The sequence below is a fragment of the Perognathus longimembris genome, chromosome 21 (assembly GCF_023159225.1).
Source record: "Perognathus longimembris pacificus isolate PPM17 chromosome 21, ASM2315922v1, whole genome shotgun sequence".
Lineage (NCBI taxonomy): Eukaryota > Metazoa > Chordata > Mammalia > Rodentia > Heteromyidae > Perognathus > Perognathus longimembris.
Window position 1 is genome coordinate 28,303,647 of NC_063181.1, and position 22,095 is coordinate 28,325,741.

At 37.5% G+C, this 22,095-nt stretch overlaps 1 protein-coding gene across 16 annotated transcripts in view; it reads left to right on the forward strand.

Moving 5' to 3' along the window:
- Nucleotides 1–22,095, forward strand: part of Sorbs2 (sorbin and SH3 domain containing 2) — a 204,050-nt gene that overhangs the window by 62,139 nt on the left and 119,816 nt on the right. For 3 of the 16 annotated variants that reach the window (XM_048330678.1, XM_048330683.1, XM_048330687.1), the window contains exon 3: nt 7,914–7,969. The exons of the other annotated variants lie outside the window; for them this stretch is intronic. The gene's annotated coding sequence lies outside the window, so the exon portion shown is untranslated. The remainder of the gene's footprint in view (nt 1–7,913; nt 7,970–22,095) is intronic. 16 annotated transcript variants of the gene reach the window in all.

The window sequence follows — 22,095 nt, forward strand, 5'->3', positions numbered from 1 at the left end:
AAACGCATAAAATAGGTTTTTATTTTATGATGTTAAAGTTAAGTAGCCAATTGATGATAGAAGCCAAATTTAAAGGCAGGCCTTTTTATACTCAGTCATGCTGCCAGTGTGACTGTGTCTCACCTTTTGTTAGGTCAGTTGTTTTGACTTTGTTTTGGTTTTATTCACTGCTTGCTTTCAGGAATGAGTAGCATGAAAGTACCAGTTAGCAGGTTTGAAAAATAAAGTGATCAGGTTTGTTTAAACTCCACACCCATAGTTTGAGCCATGGCAGGACACAGAAAACGAGAGATTAGTATCTCCACTAAAACTTAACAAGGAAATCAAGCTGAAGAGACAAATTGAATCAGAAATAATGCAAGGAAGGGGAGAAATGAACTTCAGAGAAAAGCAGGCCAGGAAGAGTCTCCAATCTTGGAAGGGCTAGAGATGCACTAAACATGAACTAACAGGTCTGAAATTTAGAAGATAAAGCAAATGCAGGGCAAGCACAGCGTGAGATGGGAGTTGATGGGCACCTCAGTAATTACCTCTAAGGCCAGGGCTTCAAGTTTGCTCATGCAAATCATAATCATAATCATACACTGGATGGTATAGGGTTTGTGGCTGGGTTTGTCCAACTTAATGGACTAGAAATGAAGCACATTTTAAAAAGACATATTTTCAGTTTACTTGGCACAGTGACTAAATAGAATAACAAAAGCAAAGGTGCATAATGAAAGGAGAAGATGAAAGTGGGTCCTAGCCTGTGTGTGTGCTTTAAAATAATGATAGGTTAGCTGGGCGATATGTGGATTGCAGTTTGAAATCAGCCAGGGCAGGAAAGTCCATGAGACTCTTACCTCCAATTAACCATCAAAAAACAGGAAGTGGAGCTGCGGCTCAAGTGGGAGAGTGCCAGCTTAGAGCAAAAAAGCTTGGGGGGTGGGTAGCTACCAAGCCCTGAGTTCAAACTTCAGTACACTCCCCGATGATGATGATGATGATGATGATGATGATGATGATGATGATGATGATGATGATGATGATAAGGGGAAAGGAACAAAAGAGATTTTTGCACACCCATCTTCCAGGTCTTCTCTTTGCCTTTCTTCATCATGCCTCTTGGTCTTTTTTTTTTTTTTTTTGGCAGTCCTGGGGCTTGAACTCAGGGCCTGAGCACTGTCTCTGGCTTCTTTTTGCTCAAGGCTAGCACTCTACCACTTGAGCCACAGCTCCCCTCTGGTTTTTTCTATATATGTGGTGCTGAGGATTGAACCAAAGGCTTCATGTATATGAGGCAAGCATTCTACCACTAGGCCATATTCCCAGCCCAACCTCTTGGTCTTTCTTCCATCTTGTTAAATGGTGTTTCTTTTTAATGACCTTATGTCATATTTTGCATACAGACATTCACAGGCATTACTATAACTAGGCAAAGCACAGACTACAGGTCTTAACTTTGCAGTTTGTAGTTTATTTTTCTCAGTATTTCTTTGGGCTTTGAGTCATGCCAAAGGGTCGGAACATGTAGTCAGTGCTGGGATGAGCTGTTTGTTACATATGTTGGCTTCCCAGCATACTCCATATGGCCTGGAGACGGAGAAACCTTCAAGCCTTTATATCACTGACTTTCAACTTTCTTTAAACCACACCCATAGAACATTCTTCAGTTGGAAATTGTGTTTTTGCAAAAGCAAACAGGAAAACCCAAGTACCATAATAAAAAAAAAAAAAACCTTGGCCTGGCCACTGCACAGTGATATTCCAAAAGCTCACATTTCAGTGCTCATTAAATTCCAGCAGAAGTGTGTATGTTCAGCTCACTGCCATTTATGTAAACTGAATCAGGCATTGCCTGTGCCCACAGTGCTAAATCCCTGACAGATGTGTACACTGCATGGGCTGCTACTTGTCAGCACAGACAAGCCCAGAGTTTGATGAATAGACAAGACCACCATTTCTGTCTGCTCCATTCCTGTGCAAGCCACACACAGCAGACTTCTGTTTCTGTCCAGAGCTCCAGTTTTCCATCATCTATTTTTTATAGCATTGATACTAAAGCATTTGCAGCAAATGAAGGGTATTATTTCTGACCTGGGTGCATCACAATGCTGATTTACTGTTTCTAGGAAGCAAACTCACTGTGTTGTGCTTTTATCCTTTTACCATGGGAGACCTGGTTCAACAAAACGTAAGTCTTAAGATGCTTAATGATTTCACAATGTACATATACAATCCCCATACATGAGGGGAGAAAGGCATATGGAAAAATAAAACAGGAGAGAGATGAAACAATTACTTAGTACAATTTCTGGAAGGATAATGGTTGCAAACTGCAGGAAAATTTGTTACATCCTCTAGTTTCTTGATTTTTTTATTTATCTTTAAGAGTATTTTAATTTTTGTGAAAAATTTTTGTGATAGTTCTGAATTATATTTCCGCATACTCTATATGAAATGTTTATAGCTCTATCTGAAGTGTTTGTATTTATCCTTATGAGTTCTCCAAATACAATGTGGTTGCATTTTTAGATTTCAAAAGTGACAACAATTTGCTAACTGCCTCTTGAACATGCACACACATATACACATAAACACACCTACATCTTCACATTCTGACAAATATTAAGAGACATTAAAAGTTAACCTGTTAAGGAGAAATATCAGTATCTACCATCTTTAAATTCTTTCTCCTTATGATATGTTTATTAACAATGTTTAATTTTCCATAACAAATAAAAATATTTATCTTTAGTTATTCAATTTGAAGCTTTAAATCTGTAATATAGTATGTGGCATGTAGCCCTCCAGGAGAAGACCTTACAGTATGTCTGTCTTTAATGGTCTTAATAAGAGCTAATACCATTCACTTCATTTCTATGAATATTTAGCTATATGGATATTCTTTTCCAAGCATGCAGCTATTTAACTCTTTATTTCTAATTGCAAAACTGTCTTTCATGTTTTTTGACTTTATGAGTGTAACTAGCTGGTTATTTTTTTAAAAAGAAAGAAAATGCCAAACCAATTGCTATGTTTCAGTGTTCTTTACTCTACCTGGAAGCCAGCTCAATATGCTGCCAGGCATAGAAACAAATCAGTTCTAGGCTACATTATCCACTTTCTATGAAACTTGACAAGTAATTTGCAAGCTCACAGTTTTTTTAATGCTAGATATTTTGAAACCCTGTTTCAAATTTCAGTGGAACTCTTGGAATCACAGATGACTGGGCAACTAGAGAATGGAACCGGAGAGATCCCTTACATTGGTATTGTTTCCAGGGTATTATTTTAGTCAAATATAGAAATTACTGCTGATTTCATGATTCCCAATATAAAGAAACAGTGTAGGACATTGAGAGAAAAAGTAAACTTGAGAAGATTGAGTCAAGCCTGAACTTGGAGTCCCTAACAGAATTCTCAACCTTTTACTTTATCCAAATTAATTAACAAAGTCATATGGAGCAAGAATCTTTCCTTCCACTCACTAGCAGAATGCTTCAAATGCTTTTTCTATATAAAGATATGTGTAATCGGATAGAGCAAGTGGCATTTTTATAACCCAGAAAAATTATTTATTCTTAGAAGAGAAGAAATCTTGGACATGTGTCTACATATGGGGAAAAAATACCTAGTGTGTGTGTGTGTGTGTGTGTGTGTGTGTGTGTGTGTGTGTGTGTGTGACATTTTTTGGCACGAAGTAAGAAGAGAAAGTTTTTTTTATGAAACACTTGGCAAAGCAGAAGTTTCAAAATATTTCTAAACTTGTCCAGTTACAAAAACCACACAGTGTTGCTTGGCTTTTACTTCTGTGGAAGAAGGAAAATCCCTAGGCTGGACTGGCCTAACCCTCTGAGTCCTGTCACTCCACTGCCCCTGAAGGGAATTAGTTAAATTAATTAAATTTCTGTTGGAAGGCCCAGCCTGTCATCTATTCTGCACAAAATTGAAACACGTGGCATTCTAAGAAAGAACTCAAAGCAGCCAATTTCTCAGAAAAAAAAAATATTTGAATAACCCTTGGAGGTTAACAACACCGTCATTCACACAAAATTGCTTGAAATGTGGATAATGTCTTCTCCCAGGTCAGTAAAGCATTTCTCTTATAAAAGCTACACATAAACAGATGGCCTTGATGCAATTGCCAGCGCAGGCACATGTTGGAAATCACAAGGATGTACCGTTGTTTGTTCTGTGAATCCTCTAGCTCCCTTCATTCACTGCTTTCCATCTCACATATGTATTTCGCTGAAATCTGTGAGGAACTAGTGGATTTGTTCTTCTCAATGAGTAAAGAATGGTGTTCTTTTTGCCCTCTTTTGAGTCAACAAAGTGTGTTTTTGTTTGCTGAATGGAGAACAGAGAGGTCTGTTAACTGAAATGAAAATTAGCTGTACTATTAATTTTCTTTTCATCTTACCTCTGGGCTCAGCATGTGGTCTAGCTGTTTAGACAGTAGACAGTACCAGCTTCTGTGGAGACTGTACTATATCACTGGGGAAATCTTTTAAATTCCTCACACCTGCCCTCCTATGTATGTAAAATGTGAGTCTTCTGAAAGGCACCAACCTTTCCCAGGGCTGGGGCGAGTCCATGTGCACCAGCCCTAGCATGCGTCAGAATCATGACTTCGGAACCCTCAGGGGTCTTGTGGCTCACTGGGATTTTGACTAGACAGTATTTTAAAGCTTTCTATTTTTATGACAGTGTTTTCCTCTACCCATCACTCCCTATTTCTGTTCATTTTTATTTTGTTTGAACTGCTCTGATATTGACAATATAAAGCTCCCCAAACTGTACAATTTAAAGCAGAAAAATACTTGGCACTTATTAAGGAAATAGGAGACTTCCCCTGCCCACCCCTGCCTAGCTCTGCATGCCCCCCTTGTTCTCCACCCTTTTCTTTCTTCCCACCAATTCTGGGGCTGCTACCAGCCAACAGGGTTGGGGCCACCAGAGCTCTTCTGTACCAAGCTAGTTTAAGTCCCAAACCTGAAACTTGAAAGCAGTGGAAATTCTAAGTTCAATTGCCAAATTAGAATAACCATTGGGAAATCAACCCTTCGTTCTGTCTTACCTTTAGAAGCAGTGAAAGAAAGTGTTTTAAGGCACTTACATAATTACAGAAAAGGGAGAAGTTTTGGGCGATCGTGATGTTCAGTTCTTACCTTGTTTTATATTATTTCATAAAAAAGACTAGAAGCTCAGATTAATAGTTGTTGCTAAAAGCATTTCAGAACTGAACACTTTAAAAAAAATTCTGCTCTAACTTGGAGTAAACGTATTAACAATAAGGGAAAGGGAGAAATTTTGCCACTAAGTATGGTATTGTCTGGTAAAATGAGTCAGGACTTCTTGTTTGGCAACTTTTACATTTGATCTAAGATGGAGTACCAGTTTTTGCTTTTCCAGGTCATTGCTGATAGTAAGGCATTGTATAAATGGCATCTTTCTACTCCACAATGGCTTTGGTGAAAGTAAAGTAGAAAGTACCAATGAATGAAGCCCAGAGTCTCAGAGTACCCTCGCATCACCTAAGGTGTCATTAGAGAGGACCAAAGCAGAAGAAGATCCCAAGAACAACTCTGGAAAACTGATGAGTTGGGCCTCAGAACTGTTGCAGATCTGTAGTGAAGCAAACTTTAGATCCATTTAGAAAAGATATTTCTAGACTGTTTTAGGCATAAAGAAAATAACACTCAGCTTATCCTATAACATTAGCTACATAATGGCTTCAACTCTATTTAGTCCTCCTTCTCTTCATGCCTGCCCTGGGGTCCTATGGTCTCTCCACAGTAACCTCCAGATGACCCAATTCTTATGGAGTCTGACTTCTCTTAGTGTAATGATAGTATTGATTTACTATTTATTTTAATCTGTGACTGCCTTGGGTGCATACACCATTTTAACTTGGTATGATCTCAGACTTAGACTTTCATGAAGGATAGTCATGAGGTGGGGGTTGGTAGGATGACCAAACTACAAAGTTTGATTCAGAGTTTTCATCTTCATTGACTCAATATCCAAGCCCCCAAAAAGCAATGCTGAAGAAAACTGCTTGGAACTCTCACAATGGATCACACTGACAGCAGCATAGCAGCATGGGTTTGACATTGATTTGAAGGTCAGGCTGCTGGTGTGGAAGACCCACCCCACTACTGATAGCTGGGTAAACTTGGCATCTGGCCATACTTCTGTTACCCATCTGTGGATGGTGAAAATAAGCTTTACCCTGCTTGTGGTTGGAAGGATAACCTGGCTTAATATAAAAGCTTAGAAGGGGACTTGTCACATAGTAATCACAGCCAGTGCTGGCTCCAGTGAATACTATAATTGTGTTACTGGGAATTCAATGTTAGGATTATATTACCATGCTAAATTCTAAACATTTTCCAGGATATATAATAATTGCAACTGTTCAATGAGGGGAATTTCATCAAGGCATACGGTGTAGAATTTTACTTGTCTGTTGGTAAACTACTTATGTAGATTCCTTATATGCTAACAAACTTACACACACATATATATGTACACAGTCAGATATATGCCTAGAGATGGCAATCAAATGGTATAGGATAACACAGAAGCAAGTACATTCCAGTAAGATTATGGTCTTATAGCATTTATAAACAGAATTTATTTTAACAGAATGAAGGCTAAAAGAGATTCTGGAGGTGGACTTATGCTCATAGATAAGTATTTGCAGTTTGTTCTTCCCAAACTTGTAACTATCTGCAAATAGTACCTTTCCCAGAATGAGAAAAACTGCATCAAAAATTTATTTGTTGTCAACATGGACTATTTATTACTGTTAGAAGACTGGTTTGTCTGAAGAAACATGCATTTCTTTTTACAGGAAGAATCAGAGCCATTTTTTAAAACAAGCTGAGGAAGAGAGACAAACACCTGTAACAAGTTCCCTCTAGTCCCTAGCAGCTGCCCCATTTCCAATGACACATAAACTACTTGGTATCAAGTTCCTACTGTAGGGGTCAAGCCTAAATTTAGAAAATTAAAAAAAAAACTTCTTTAAAGTATCTTATAGTTTACCTGAGAGTCATGTGGTCTTGGCTTCCCTTCCATCAGCACAACTTAGAGTGTAAAATGGCCAGATAAGCAATTACCCCCATTGGCTGCAGAGCACTGTCCCTGCAGTAGGTGATTTTCAATGAATGATCAAAGTGCATGCAATAGAAATTCAAGTGGCAGAGAAAGGAATGATCCACTAGGACTAGCTCAAAGATCAAGGAAAGATGTCTGTGCTGAGTGGGGACACTTGGAAAGAGTAAATTGGCTTTAGGAAGAGGGAACGCATGGTAGAACCCAGATAGAGGTGTAGAGAGAGTCTTTTGGGAAGGCTCATATGGAAAAATCAGTTCCTCCCTTTGCTTCCCTGTATTACTATGTTCTCTCTTCTGTCCCACTCTACAGAGATTGGGAGGACTGGAAAAGCATAGAGACATTGGATATAACAGATGGAGTATATTAATACCATGTTCTTCACACTGCATGGCGCCATTGTATTAACGTGAGGATCAGTCACACATGAGGCTTTCCTAGGGGAATTTTGTGTTAACTAAGGTCACACATGAAGCTCATGTGTTAACTAAAGCAAAAGAGGAAAGCAAGTGAATCAACAAAACATGTCACAATCTGCCAAAGTGGTGAAATGTCTCTGGCTTATCTACTTCTATATAATTGCTAAATAATAACTCATTGTGGCATGTAACAGTGTAAAAATAATAGCTAGTGTTTACATAGGTTTTGTTTTTTGTTTTTGGAAATATCTTTTAGGAAGAAGATCTCCAATTTTGTTACAAAGATGTATCATGGTTAAGTTAAGTTTTTTCTGGGTTTGATCTTTTGTTTTTGCTGGAGTTTGCAATTGGGGAGAACCCACACACCTATTTACTGTAACATTTCTCTTCTAGAGGCAGAATAGGACAGACTCATATACCATTGTGATCTGGGTGCATTTCTTCAGAAGGTACGCTGACCTCATGGGGAATTGCAACTGCCTGGGTTTGGGGTCGACAAAGTCAGAAAGAAATTGAATGCGTGTACTTTAACAAAATATCTCTTGGCAATATCTCCTGTCCTCTGACATTTGTTTCTCTGGTATTTCCAGCAGAATTTCTGTGGTGAAATTCTGTGTAGACACCCTTGATTTAAAAGCCCCAGAGGGAGAGCAGAGGAGAGGCAGCAAAGCATAAGGAAAGGGATCAAGATAACTTACTTTTTTGTTTTTCTCAAAGTATTTGCTTTAGAGAGGTTTTACTGTTTGTTTTGGATTTTTTGTCATGACTTATTTAACCATTAATTTTTGGTTACTGTCATACTTGGCATGGAACCCAGGATTTCATGCATGCTAGGCAAGTGACCACCTAACTGAGCTACATCCCCGGTACACACAATGGAGTATCTGGTGAGTCTTAGAACACTGGAAAGAAGCAGTGTTTTACCCCCAACTTGCCCTGAAGCACCTTCCTCTGGCTTCTTGATGGCAGGCATTCTCCTTATCATCTACACCTGTTTCACAGGATGTCACCTGTTCACTGACACTTCCCAGGGAATACACATGCGTTTTCACCATGTGCACTCCTGGTATTAGACCTCTGATTCCCTCCAGGTTGTAATGTGTTGTTGATCTAACTCTCCTACAGAGGAGTGTATACAAATTTTCTTTCCCCCAATAAACAAATTACTTTAATTCCCTTACCCCTTCAGCTCAAATTAGTTCTCTTCTTTTAGAATGCCAAAGAAAAGACTATGCTTTCAGGGATCATTTCTATAGTATGTTACTAGAATGCCAAAGAAAAGAAGACAAGAGACCATAGTTTGGCCCTTACTAGAGACCGCATTAATTTCCTGGGACTACCAACAAAAGCGCAATAATCAATATGCAAGAAAAATACCACTTCTCAGTGTTGAAGCCTACAATTCTGAAAAGAAGTTACCATTGCTTCTAAAGGCGGTGGGAGAGAAGGCTGCTTCTTTCTTCTGGTAGTAGCCAATGGCCCTCGATATCCAATGGCTTAGGGTGACATCACTCCAGACTCTGCCTATGTTGTCACATGATGTCCTTCTTCCTATATGTCTTTTTGTTGTTGTTGTTGTTGTTTGCCAGTCCTGTGGCTTGAACTGAGGGCCTGGGCACTGTCCCTGAGCATCTCTGTGCTCAAGGCAAGCCCTCAACCACTTGAGCCACAGCTCTACTTCTGGGTTTTCTGTTTATGTGATACTGAGGAATTGAACCCAGGGCTGCATGCATGCTAGACAAGCACTCTACCACTAAGCCACATCCCCAGCCCATGTCTGTCTTTTTATAAATCTCTCTCTCTTTTTATAAGGATACTATTGTTTGGACTTAGAGCCTACCCTATTCTAAAATACCATCAGTTAACTTGATTGTACCTATAGAAATCCTATTTTCACTTAAAGGAACTTTATGGATAGTGAGATTTAGAACTTCAGCATATCTTTTGGAGAGACAACCTCTTTCACAGACACTAGGTCATCTCCAATTAGAAGACAGCTCTGAAGTGTCTATGGAAAACTCAAAGTACACTCTTCAATCCCAAAACTCAACTCATCCCTCTACATTCATGGAATTGGCTAACTCTACAGAGGCCAGGAAAGGCATAGCCTAAACCCTGCCCGTCCTGGCCCACCTGATTAGTGGGTGAAGCCAGCATACAGATATTTAATCACCCCTCCCTTTTATCCTGGCACTTGCTCTTCCTAGGAGTGAATAAACCCCTAAAAATATATCTGCATCTCACTTTTCCTAAGTATGATGGTCTTCCCTGTAATTGATAATTCTTTTCTTGACATTCTTTCTGTCATAGTTCAACACATTTTCTATTCCCATGCCATATTGAAATAGTCTCAAGGTATGAGTTTTTATTCCAGCCTGATGTGCCCTTTGCTTGTTCTGAATTTAGAGAGCTACTGAATACCAGAGTTGATTGTTCCCAGGCAAAACCATTTAGAAGGTCACCAATCTCTACTGAACTCTGCATTTTCTACCGATGTATTACTTACAAAAGGAAAAGGTTGACTTCCTTCATTGTAAGTTGAGTTTTATATGTGCATGTTTTTCAAGAAAAGTCAGACATCAGGGCGCAGATGTCAGATTGTAGAATTTATTGTCCATAATCAACAATACTAATCTATGTGCTATTTTTAGCCTTCCAACTGCATCTAGAGTTGAATAAATGTGCTAGAGAGAGAGAGAGAGAGAGAATGAGTGAGAGGGAATACTTTGTAAAAGCCAGTTCTTGGTTATTGCATCAGTCTTTGTGTTAGGACAGAGAAAATCTTACTGAAAATTAAATAGCAAGGGGCTTAGTTAGATATAACACTGCAGAGACATTTTGTAAACATTTTGTACAGTGGATCTGAGAGAAAGTGATTTGTGAGGTGGTTGTTTTGTCTATGCTACCCTTAAAGCCAATTGAAATTCCTCATTTGCTTTAACCAGCTGAGCTGTTTTCCATTTGGAGGAATGTTCTATTCTAAGTCCCAGCCCCTCCTATTTTAGGTGAGCAGAATTAGAATCTCTGCATTTGAATCTGTCAGGATGAGACTGTATACTAAAGTGAGCTCTGTGTATCATTGATGAAAGAAATGATTAAAGTTAACCTCTTCAAGTTTTAAAAAGTTATTTAAACCATTTCCTTATAGCTGATTGGCTATGAGAGAAACCTACAAAGCAGTGAGGGGCTGGAGTTATTTTCTCCCAATGGAAGAAAATGGATTGATTGGTGGTCTCTATGGGAATGGTCAGTAAACATAGGTTAATGAATATATTACTTTGTCCATTAAGAATGGAAATTTGGTAGAATGCTGATCTGCAACCCAGTTAGGAAAGAGCCTTTCCCTAGTTTCATCTGTTGCCTACTTACCTGTCACCTAGCTCCAAAGGTAGGCCTCTTTTTACAGCATGAATCTACCAAAATCTTTGATATCTGGTTCAGGGCATGAGTAGAGCTATTCCCACTATCCAGTTCTGAGATGGCCCAAAGCAAACCAACAGAGGCAACTTAAATCCCCTTCCAAGATGTGCAGTAGTTCAAACAAGGACCCCAACCATTATTTGTTCTTGAAGGAGCTAAAAAGATACTCAAGGTCTTTCTTCAGCAGTTGAAAGGAAGGGTCATCAGTATTCTGTAGCAAGTCACTAAATACAGATGATTTTTATTTTGAAGATCTGTAAATATTGAAACATGACAGTGAATTTTCTGTTTTCCTGATAATGCTTATGTTAGTGAGCTTTTCATCACTGTGACATAAAAAACCTGAAATAATCAACATACAAAGAATAAATACTTACTTTGGTTCATGTGGTCAGGAGGCTTAGGAGAGTGTCATTTGGCTCTGTTGGCTTTGGGCTGTGATGAGGACAAAAGTGATCGCAGGTAGTATGCTGTGAAAGAGGTTTGTCTCTAGTGGCTTTGCATATAGTGATTAGACCAGATCCACACAGGATGCCAGTTTTCCAATTCAAGGTTGCATCTAGTGAGTGGCACTAAATAAAAGCTTTTTTAAAAAATAATATAAAAAATAAAAAAAATAAAAAATAATATATACTGCACATGAAGAATAACTGATTTTGACAAAGTTTCAGCCCAACCTCCACAAAATAAAATGAATACGTGAGGATATTTTGCTCCTTAAAATTCATACTGACCTTTTCTTGAAAAAAAATATAGGAAACAGATATGAAGGTACAGGTCTATAATTCCAGACACTCAGAAAGTAAAGAACAAGGGGACCTTCAGTTCAAGGTTATTGCCAGTCAAAATGTAAAACCTTCTTCATCCAACAACAAACATGGTGGTGGTGGCACATATTTGTAATTTCATGATGCAGAAAGCATAGGTAGGAAATTATCCATTGGGAGCCAGATCTAGATAAAAGCATGAGACGCTATCCCAAAACTTCCTAGCAAAAAAGGCATAGGCAATACCTAAAGTGGTAATACATGTGCCTAGTAAGTACAAAACCTTGAGTTAGAAACTCTGGTACTGACAAAAAGAAAAAATAGAATTATAATTAGAATATACTAGTTTGAATTGTGTACTTATAATTGTTGCTTCAAATATTTTCTCATATCATTAGTCTTTGAAAATTTAAATTCATTATCCATTCAGGAAATTAGCCAGTAACTAAATAAGTTACAACTCCAAGGATACAATGCTGACAGTTGATATCTTCTAATATTAAAGGAACTAAAAACTCTTCCACATTTAGTGCTTTTTCAGCTCCCTGGGGGGAAACTTATATAAATTGTACTGTACACGAAATACTGTGTTTGGATTTTTTTCTCTACAAAGAAAATGATTATCATCACTCTAAACAAAACCATCTGGACTGTGGGTCATTAAACTAAGCAAAAAGAAAAAGAACAAAACCTGTTGAAGCCCTCTTCCAAAAAATTAAAAAGCTGCATCGTTCCTTGCCTTTCACAGACTGAGAATTAAGGATCTAAGCAAAAGATAACTGGATTATTTTCCAGAATTAATAGACCCTAAGAACTTATGACTCATGTGTTACAGAGCTGTATTCCTCAATTGACTGGATGGTGACGGCTGTTATTGATAAATTAGTTTAACTTAAGGAGGTGGCAGACATTCTGTTCTGTTCTGCATTCTGTTCTGCTCTTTGGTTAAATAAAAAAAAATAGAACTAGAGGAGAAGATCCAGAAAGGAATCTTATTCTTATCCCTAATTTGACTCACAAGGAGCTAAGTACAGAATCAATGAAAAAGCTACAGTCCCTTTCCATTTCAGCCTATACACAGCTTTTAGCTGCTCTATCCTGATCAAGAGTTTTACTTGTTTAAGACTGGTAGAACTGATCCTTTGCTATGTTAAAAAATTCAGGAGAGTAAGATTTAAGAGGCAGTTTCTATGTATCAGAACTGTAGCCTACCTGAGGGAAAATGAACAATGATCGCTTGTAGAATTGTTATCCCATACCATTCTCTGTGCTAAATGCTTTTCATGTGTCATTTAGTCCTCATGGCAACCAGTGACAAATATATACCATCATCCTATTTTACCACAAAAGAAGGAAAGGTAGGAGGACTGACTCCATTCATTCCTCCACTTACTACCCTTAGAAAATGTGTGTTTGGCTCCTGATGAGTCCACGTCACTGCTGGAGATACTGTGAGCACATGGCCACATGGCCATAATCACTGCCTCCTCACGTTGCAGACAGATACACCTCTGTGGTTTTTAAGCTGGACTACCTTTCTCCAAAGCAATGCAAACAATAGGATTTCATGCATTGCTTGATTCACTGTCTAAGAAACCAGGACCTAGATCCCTCATTCATAAGTAGCCCCTCGGTCTCATAAGAAACATGGGTGCCAGTAAGTGGTACTGCATCTTAATTTCTTTTCTTCTTGGTTTAAAAATGCTTTTAACTTTAGAAATAGGAATGACACTCTGATTAAAGTAATTAGCATCCTGTGCATTGCTTTATGAAAACTAGCTACATATGGGAGATATTTTTTAACCATAAGGCTTATTAAATTGACTATTCCCTCAAAATAATCTTACTAACCACTAGTTAGTGTCTATATAGAGCACATCATCAGGATTGGGAGATTTGTGTAGAATGCTCGACGGAACACCAGCAAAGGATTCTCAAATGATTTCTACCTACAGATAGCTTTGTTTTGGTTTCGTTTCCATTTTGGCAAGCCAGAAGCCCCTACCTAACTAACCTACAGGCAGGGAACAGATTTATCTAAGTGACAAATGGTGGAACCAGAGCTGGATAGCATTCGTTGCTCCTCAACATACCACACAGTGGCTTCTTTAATAAAACCTCTGATTTCCATAATGAAAGACAGAATCTTAATCTACTTCTGGTGCATCGGGTAGGAACATACATCCAGAAAGCAAGCTCTGTGTTTGGGGAATAAAAAGCTTTTTAATATAATTTTGATCATTCTAATAATCTCTCCAGAAGTTTTTCTGCATAGGTTTAATAAAAATTAAATTAATTACAAGGAACTGAGTATTGTCTTTGTCAATATCTGACCCTCTAGTCGAGGACTATACCATAAGTATTGGTTTATATTAAGTGTCATCATATTTTGATGCATTAGTCATCAAAGAGAACAAAATCTTTAACTGCTAATTTAAAATGGTTGCACAAATGTGTTTTTCTGGGGCTTAATTCTTCCTGAACAGCCATTTAGTTTTACATTAAAATCTGGAGCAAAGATTATTTTGTCAAAATAAGCCTAATCATGAAGCATTTTTTGAAATCATATCGTGTTTTTACATAGCAATTTAATAACCTTCAGAATCAAGGCTTGTTCCCTGATGGACTGTTAAGGTAAAATTCATCCCCTGACATTTATTTTTTATGTCAACACAATCTCATAACAGGAAATGTAATAACCTTTCAGCAAAACTGTTATTTTTATTAGTTTTTAAACAATCAAAAGGCATTGACCTAATCAAACAAGAGATGCTCATTATCTATGCCCTACACATGAGTACACTAAAAAGCCAATTGATGAATTTGTTGAAATTCTCTAACTTCATTTTCTATGTGACTGTTATTAGTTTAATGGCAAGACATTAACAGTATGTTGATTCTGCATCAGTTTGATGAGATATCATTATGTCCAACTAAGCAATAGGATCATTCATGCTAACTATTGACATTCTCTAGTAATCTGTCCACTTTTTAGAGAGGACAAGCACTGGCTTAGCTGGGGCTATTTAGATCACATTGATGCTGACTGAAGTGAGTGACACATTTAGTAACCATAGAAAAAGTGCTGCACAGAAAGATGAAATATGTGTGTGTGTGTGTGTGTGTGTGTACATTTCCAGATGTTACTGCTTTTGTGGAGACATCTGTTCCAGCTCATAATCTGCAAGAAACACACTTACCATTGCTAAAACCAAACACATTGGATTTTGCTTTCCATTTTCACTTTTGTTGGTTCCTTATAATGGTCTGAAGTAAATATAATACAAGGCAATTTGATCCTTTATCCCCTGGACCCTATGTTCTTTCCAGAAATGTGTCTCATATTTAAAGGTACATGTCCAAAATGTGCTAAAAAAAGATTCCCCTCCCAGACATATTTGTGCCCCTTCTATTTCTGAAATCCCTGGCCTGTGTCCAGATTCTCATTCTATATTTATATCTTTTTTTCCTACATCAGTTTCCATGATTTTCTATTATATTAATAATTAATATAGTTATTTGTATGTAGTTAACATAAAAAATAAGCAGTCAATTTCCTTATTCATTTAACTTAAATCAAGTTGATAGAATTTTCTAAAGTGATTACTAAGCTGTTCTGTGTTTCAGTAGCACAGAGCTCCCATCAAGGAAGATTTATAGACTAAATTCTTCTGTGGATAGATGTCCTTTAAACCGGCCCATGGAAACTGGAGTATTTTCTTATTTATAAAGAAAATCTACAATTTAGGTTCCTTTGGTATTCTGCAAATATTTATTGAAAGCCTACTCTGCATAAGGTACAATGAGGTGCAGGGACTAAATAAATCACATCCCTACTCTCAAGAAAACAGAAACACAAAGTCAGACCAGATGAAATGGTAATGACAAGGTGCTGTGTTCATTTAAATGAAAAAGAGAAATGGATGAGAATTAAAATGTATGGTTTTAAAAGCAGCTAGGAATAATCCTATTGTATCATATTATATCAGAAGGAAAATTATAATACAAGATAACTCAAAATTATATTTGTTTTGCCACACCAGACCTGTGTTCTTTCCCGCAACACTGGAACTTTCACCCCTAAAGCCAAACCTATCATATAATGTGGATATCCAGATGAAATGTGCTGATTAAACTCAAATGAAGAGGTATTAAGAAAGGCAACAAAATGCCCTGTAGAATAAAATATGTGAATAGAAAGCAGGAATAATGGTTTGAAAATGAGGTGGGAACCATACTGTGTTGCACTCAGTTTGGAATTTATTCATAGATAATGAGACGTTTCAAAATACTAACCTTAACAGTACATCTTGACATGAAAAGAGGAGAGAGTGAGAAAAGGAGAGTAGAGACCCAAAAGCCAATTAAGAGATGATTATGATAATTTATTTGATAGGATAAAATTAAAATAACAATTAATAACCCTGAAATGAATGGTGACAGCAGCAAGTACTATATGAACAATAGTAATGACAGGAGGTATTTGTTTTTAATCGATGTTTCTGACCAACCAAGCACAAAGACAGAATTTTGTTTAATTACCTTTTAGGATTCTTACTAGACAAAGTTATTCACAAGTTCATAGGTGAGTAAACTGAGACTCGAGAGATTAACTTTTTCAGTGAGAGATATAGTAGCTCCTTCCTGTATTCACAGCTTCTTTTGAGGCAGACATAGGACAACCAGTAACATGTAGGAGGCCAATGTGGGCACAAAGTTGTTTAAGAAAAAAAAACTAGAGCAGAGAACAATCTGAGCTTGGTTTTAGATGTCTATAAACTTAGCAACACAGAGATGGAAGTAGGGAGATGGAAAAAGTAGACCCTATCTGAAAAATAACTAAAGTAAATTGGGAGTAGGGTTGTGGCTTAAGTGGTAGAGTAATTGCCTAGTAAGCAGGAGGCCCTGAGTTCAAATCCACCCTAAACAATAGAAAGATAGGTAGATGATAGATAGACAGATAGAGAGATAGATAATGAAAAGTCAGATTAATTATAGACAATAATTTCCTCAAGGAAGCTCTCATTGGAGCTACTTTTGGATATTCTATTGGTTGGCATTTGTTTTGAACCTTTGGCAAATGTTAAAAAGCTACCATTACTAGCATTGTCAAATGCAGCTTCCCTGTTGAACACAAATGAGTAGTCAAAATATGCAACACATCTGGTAATCATTCTAAAAGTATGACCTCTCACCATGGTGCGTTTTTGTCAAATACTTTTGATCCTTTTGTAACTATTGGATAACAGGCAGGTTAGGATGGTTTGTAACTGCTGACCCACAAAAGGCTGAAGTTCAAAGTAAATATTAACAAGAAAAATGCTCAAAAATAGACCAAGATCTTTTTATGGAACTAGTCAAAGATTTACCATAATTGCTTTCAAAAGGCTTTTGTTAAAATATAAACTGACCACACAATTTTATAGATGATTTTTAATGCACGGAGCATATCAAGGGACACACAGCACTGAAGTAGGAGTGAGCGATAGATGGTGAAAGGAAATTATTCTTAATTTCACAGAAATTACAGAGAATAGACGGACATAAATGAAATAAATATTCTATGATTGCTTAGAGGAAGCATGTCTACGGATAGAAAAATAGAAAGTATGGGGGTAAATATAACATTTGAGTGAATAAAAAGGCTACAGAAATTCTATATTGAGATATTGGGAGGTAACACAAAAGCCCATGAAGACGCTCAAGAAGAGTTGCAGACAGACTGAGCTGAATGACAGGAAATGGTGGAATATGGCACTGAAAAAGGACAAAGATGTCACATCATAAGTCAGCCTTGAGGTTATGGTAAATGGTTAGAAGCACAAGCCCCTAGAGTGGAGGGTAGTAACCTAATTGGCTAGGCTTCAAGAAGAATTATTTGACAACAGTATGTCAGTGAGGAAAGGAAAGTTAATTAGGCATACTTACTTAAGTTCTCAAATCATCTATTGGCTCAGTAGTAGAATTGGATATAAGGTAATTGTACAAATATCTTAACATTCTAGGAAATTATAGGTGTTGAAGAATAATCTCATGGCTATGAAGATTATTAGATAGCTAGATTTCCTCTTTTTTCTGTTTTCAATGTGAAAGAACCACCAAGTATTCAGTAAAAAATGCAGAAGTAGTCCACACACAGCTTAGGATCTACGTTTATTGTATTTTCCCCTTCAAAACACCTAAGTATCATAAAAATCCAAAGCTGAAATGAAAAAGAGTATGTGTAAGTTTCAAAAAAAGAGAGATCTTTATGATGGTAAAGTTTCTGGGTTGTTAATTCTACTGGGAAGTTGAAATAAGGAACAGATAATTTATTATATCCTCAAAAACCTTCCTGCCATTCAACTATACAGACATTGGTCTGTGGAAGAAAGGAGAGAAATATCTTGGGGGTAACAAGTGCTAACAAGTTGTTGCTGAAAATTATTGTGTTTTAGGTTTTAAACATCTCTTTTCTGTGTACAAGGCAAATCAAGAAAAGTTGAAAGTAACATGTTTGGAAGTACTAGAATTGATTAGTTCTATTAAATGTATTTGCTCAGGCTTTACTTCATTAAAACATATCCTCGGGGCTGGGAATATGCCCTAGTGGTAAAGTGCTTGCCTCGCATACATGAAGCCCTAGGTTCTATTCCTCAGCACCACGTATATAGAAAAAGCCAGAAGTGGTGCTGTGGCTCAAGTGGTACAGTGCTAGCAAGGGACAATGCTCAGGCCCTGAGTCCAAGCCCCAGGACTGGCCAAAAAAAAAAAATCATATTCTCAAGCTAGGAGTGATGGAGACTGAGGCTGAGGAAGAATCCATGTTGGAGGCAAACCTGAGTTATATAGCAAGACCCTGTGTCAAAAAGTACACCAAATTCCTGCTTTATGTGCTCCATAATGAATACTAAGTTGGCATTAACTTCCCCAAAACAGAAGATAATTTTCAAACTTCTGAAGGGAGATAGAGCAAAAGAGTCCTGTCTTTGTGTTTTCAGTGAAATGGCTCTTGTGCCTCCCTGCAGGAAGGCACCTGTGTTATTTCAGGTGCTTGTCTGTAAGGCCAAAGTTATGCCCAAGCAACAACATACCTTTACTCACTGTGAATTTCATTAATTGCTCAGATGTTTTTCTTAAGCCACATCTACTACTAAATAAAATAAAATTATACTGAATTTTAGAAAACTGGTGATTTTTTTCCCCTGGGCATTTTAGCTAGTGTTGAGTAACATAAAAGGAATGCTAAGAAAAGTTTTATGTGCTTCTGGTTAGTAGACATTCGATATGAACAGTAATACCGAGGTTCCAGCTTCGAATTCAAGGAAAAAGGAGACAGATCTAAGGCCAAAGTTTGGTAAAGAGGAAGAATAAGATGCTTATGGGATCTCCAGGCCCTACACTTTCATCACCTTTTCATCCAATTCTATCATATAAGGATCAATCAAATTCTATCATGTAAGGATTCATTGTTGATTTTTTTAACACCAACCATACCAGACAAAGATTTACTGCAGAGAACCATGCTACAAAGCCTGACGGGATAGTCAGAATTTTCACACTTTTATAAATACCCAACAAAAGGCAATACAGCTGCTTTGTGTTAAACACCATCTGAATGGATTGGAGAAAGTTTTCTAAAGAATTCCACTTTCTAATTAAATACCCTCAGATATCAAAAGAAATGATAGTTTTTGTAGCTAATTAGAACAGAAGAATCTTTCTGATCCAAACGAATAAGAACTCTCATCTTGTTAGACTTGCATAGATGCTTTTGTATTTTTGTAAGCAAAATTCAAAATTACATAAATCCGTGATATTCCTCTTCAGATAGAGAAATGGAGTTTATACATGGCTATTTCATCCCTTCCACCCCACTAGGCATAACATGATGCCTATCCAATGGTATTTGTAGATGGCTCAGAAGTTCTATTTGTTCTAGCATTCCTCCCACAGAACCCATAGTATAAATGGTATTCAAATACATGATGTCTTGAGGATTAAATTTTTATTTTGGCCAAAACCTAAAGATCTTTTCTCCTTTTTCTTCCTTACTACATTTTGTTACACATTGTAAAGGTTGTTTCAGAGAAAAATTATAATCCTTTATGATAATTTTCTCTAAGTTATTTGGAAGTTGAGCAACATAGTGCTTAATTATAGTGAACAAAAGTCTATAATTTCTGGAGACCTCACTTGTCTGGCACAGTGTCATGTCATTCCTCAAGTGATTTACTTAGTCTTCTCAAACAACTCTTGTTTTCTTCTTTTGTCCAGTGCATGTTAAAACAGAAAACATTCTATTGTGCAGAAAGATCTGGGCATTTTCTTTTACTTTACTTTTCAGTAAAGTATTTGGTTTCTCTGCAAATGTTCATTGTCTGGTTATACCAAAACAAATTATTTTTCTGTCATGTTTTCATTCTAGTCTGCTTGCATTTCCCACGGAAATCAAAATTCCAATGGAAAGTGATTTTAAAAGGGGGGGGAGGGTTTAAGACTTTCACTGATTGTTCCAGAAAGTTTGCCTGTGGAACTTCAAAGGCTTCCTGCTACCTGTACTGTTGTTCCCACAGGAAGTTAGGGCAAAGACTGACCAATCACCAGGGCAGGCTTGTCTACAGAGATAACAGATCAAACATTTGTATCTGTCCTTGTTAAAGGAGGGGGGTGTAGAATGAGTCCGGAAGTTAGCTTTCCCTGTATTTTGCCTATTATAGCTGTACTTTGTCTTGCAAGTTCCTCAGAACAGTGCCACAGGTAGGCAGACTGGGAACTTCAGGATCATTTCCCCTGCAGAGGTGAAAACATCTAACACATAGGGAAACAAGTCCCAGGGATACATGTCAGTGCAGGATTGAATCTCAGCTTTCAAAGCCCTGGTCCCCTGTGGCTCATTTCACAGGGTCCCACTTCATGCAATGGATTACCAACAGCTCCACTCTGAAAAACAGCAGCTCCTTCTGTGAGATGACAATGTAAATAATTTTCAAAAACTCCACTGAGTCCACTCTCAAGACCTAATTGTTTTAAGTTAATAAGCAAAATGTCTTCCAGCACATAAGATAGATTGACAAAATCTAACACTGGGGCCCAGGTCAGCCTCTTAGGTACAGGAAAGATTTTCACTTTATTTTTATTGCCAAGATATATCCTTGAAATATTTTAGAAAATGTATGAAAAGTGTAACCTTGTCCATATTTCTTTATTTCCAGGACACCAACACCAAGTGTTTTATATATATATATATATATATATATATATATATATATATATATATATATATATAATGCTTTACCAAGCTAAGATTACAGTTCTCAGTTTCTCTTACTTTGTGACCACATGTAAGCCACTGGGGAAGAGAGGAAATGATGTGTGTGCCTTCCAGGATACAGTGGCCTAACTTGGAAGGGTCAGTGGAAGTGGGGAGGGAGAGAGGAAACGGGGGTGGGGGTGGGGGGGAGAGAATGGGAGAAAAAAGGCAGGGGGAGAGGATGGAGGGACAAAAGGAGGGGAGGAAATAAGATCTTTGAATGAAGTGCAGGTAAAGTGACCTAGAACTAGGCAAGTGAAAGCAATTTTATGACATTCCTGAGTTCTAGTATCACCAGGAATGTGTTTAAAAACCCACATTTTAGCCAACTTGTAACAGAAGGAAAACAAAATTTATTATTAAAACATGCATTTAAAGGAATCATGATAATTTTCTGAATTCCAACTGCGGCATTACATCCCTAGGGTAAAAGTTTAGCTGCTTGAACTGAAATACCATGTGACAGATGCTTAAAGAAGAAAGATCATTCCTGCTCACTCATGTGAAAGTAGAAATCAGTGGTTTAACACTCGGATGGCAACTGTACAAATTTCAGGGGACCTTTGCTCCTTCCATTCATCATTCTGCTTTTCTCAACTCTTAACAGTCTTCTTTTTTGTGGCCAGTATCTTACTCTTGATCTTAACATTAAGTCTACATTGCAGCTAGCAGCAACAAGAAAGAAAAGGAGGAGCCATGACCCTTCCAAGTTAAGGCCAGGCTGTCCTGGAAGGCACAAACCTCATTTCCTCTCCTGCCCCACTGGCAAAAATGTGGTCACAAAGTAAGAGAAATTGAGAACTGTAATCTTAGCTTGGGTGAAGCCATGTGCCCAGATAAAACTTCTTTAAATAAGGTTAGGAGAGATTGGGTATCTGAGGACAATTAGCTCTCTCTGTTGCAGAACCTAGCTCTATATAAGCAAAGAGTTCTCAGTGCACGTTAGTATTACTAGGGCTTTTTGTTGATTAGGAATTCATGTTGGATGATTTCAACAGTCCGTGGAAGACTTCTCACCTTGTCAAATGTTACTCATGTGTAGCTAGAAACTGATACCTTATGTTAAGCTAGTCATAGCCAAATATAATTAATTTGA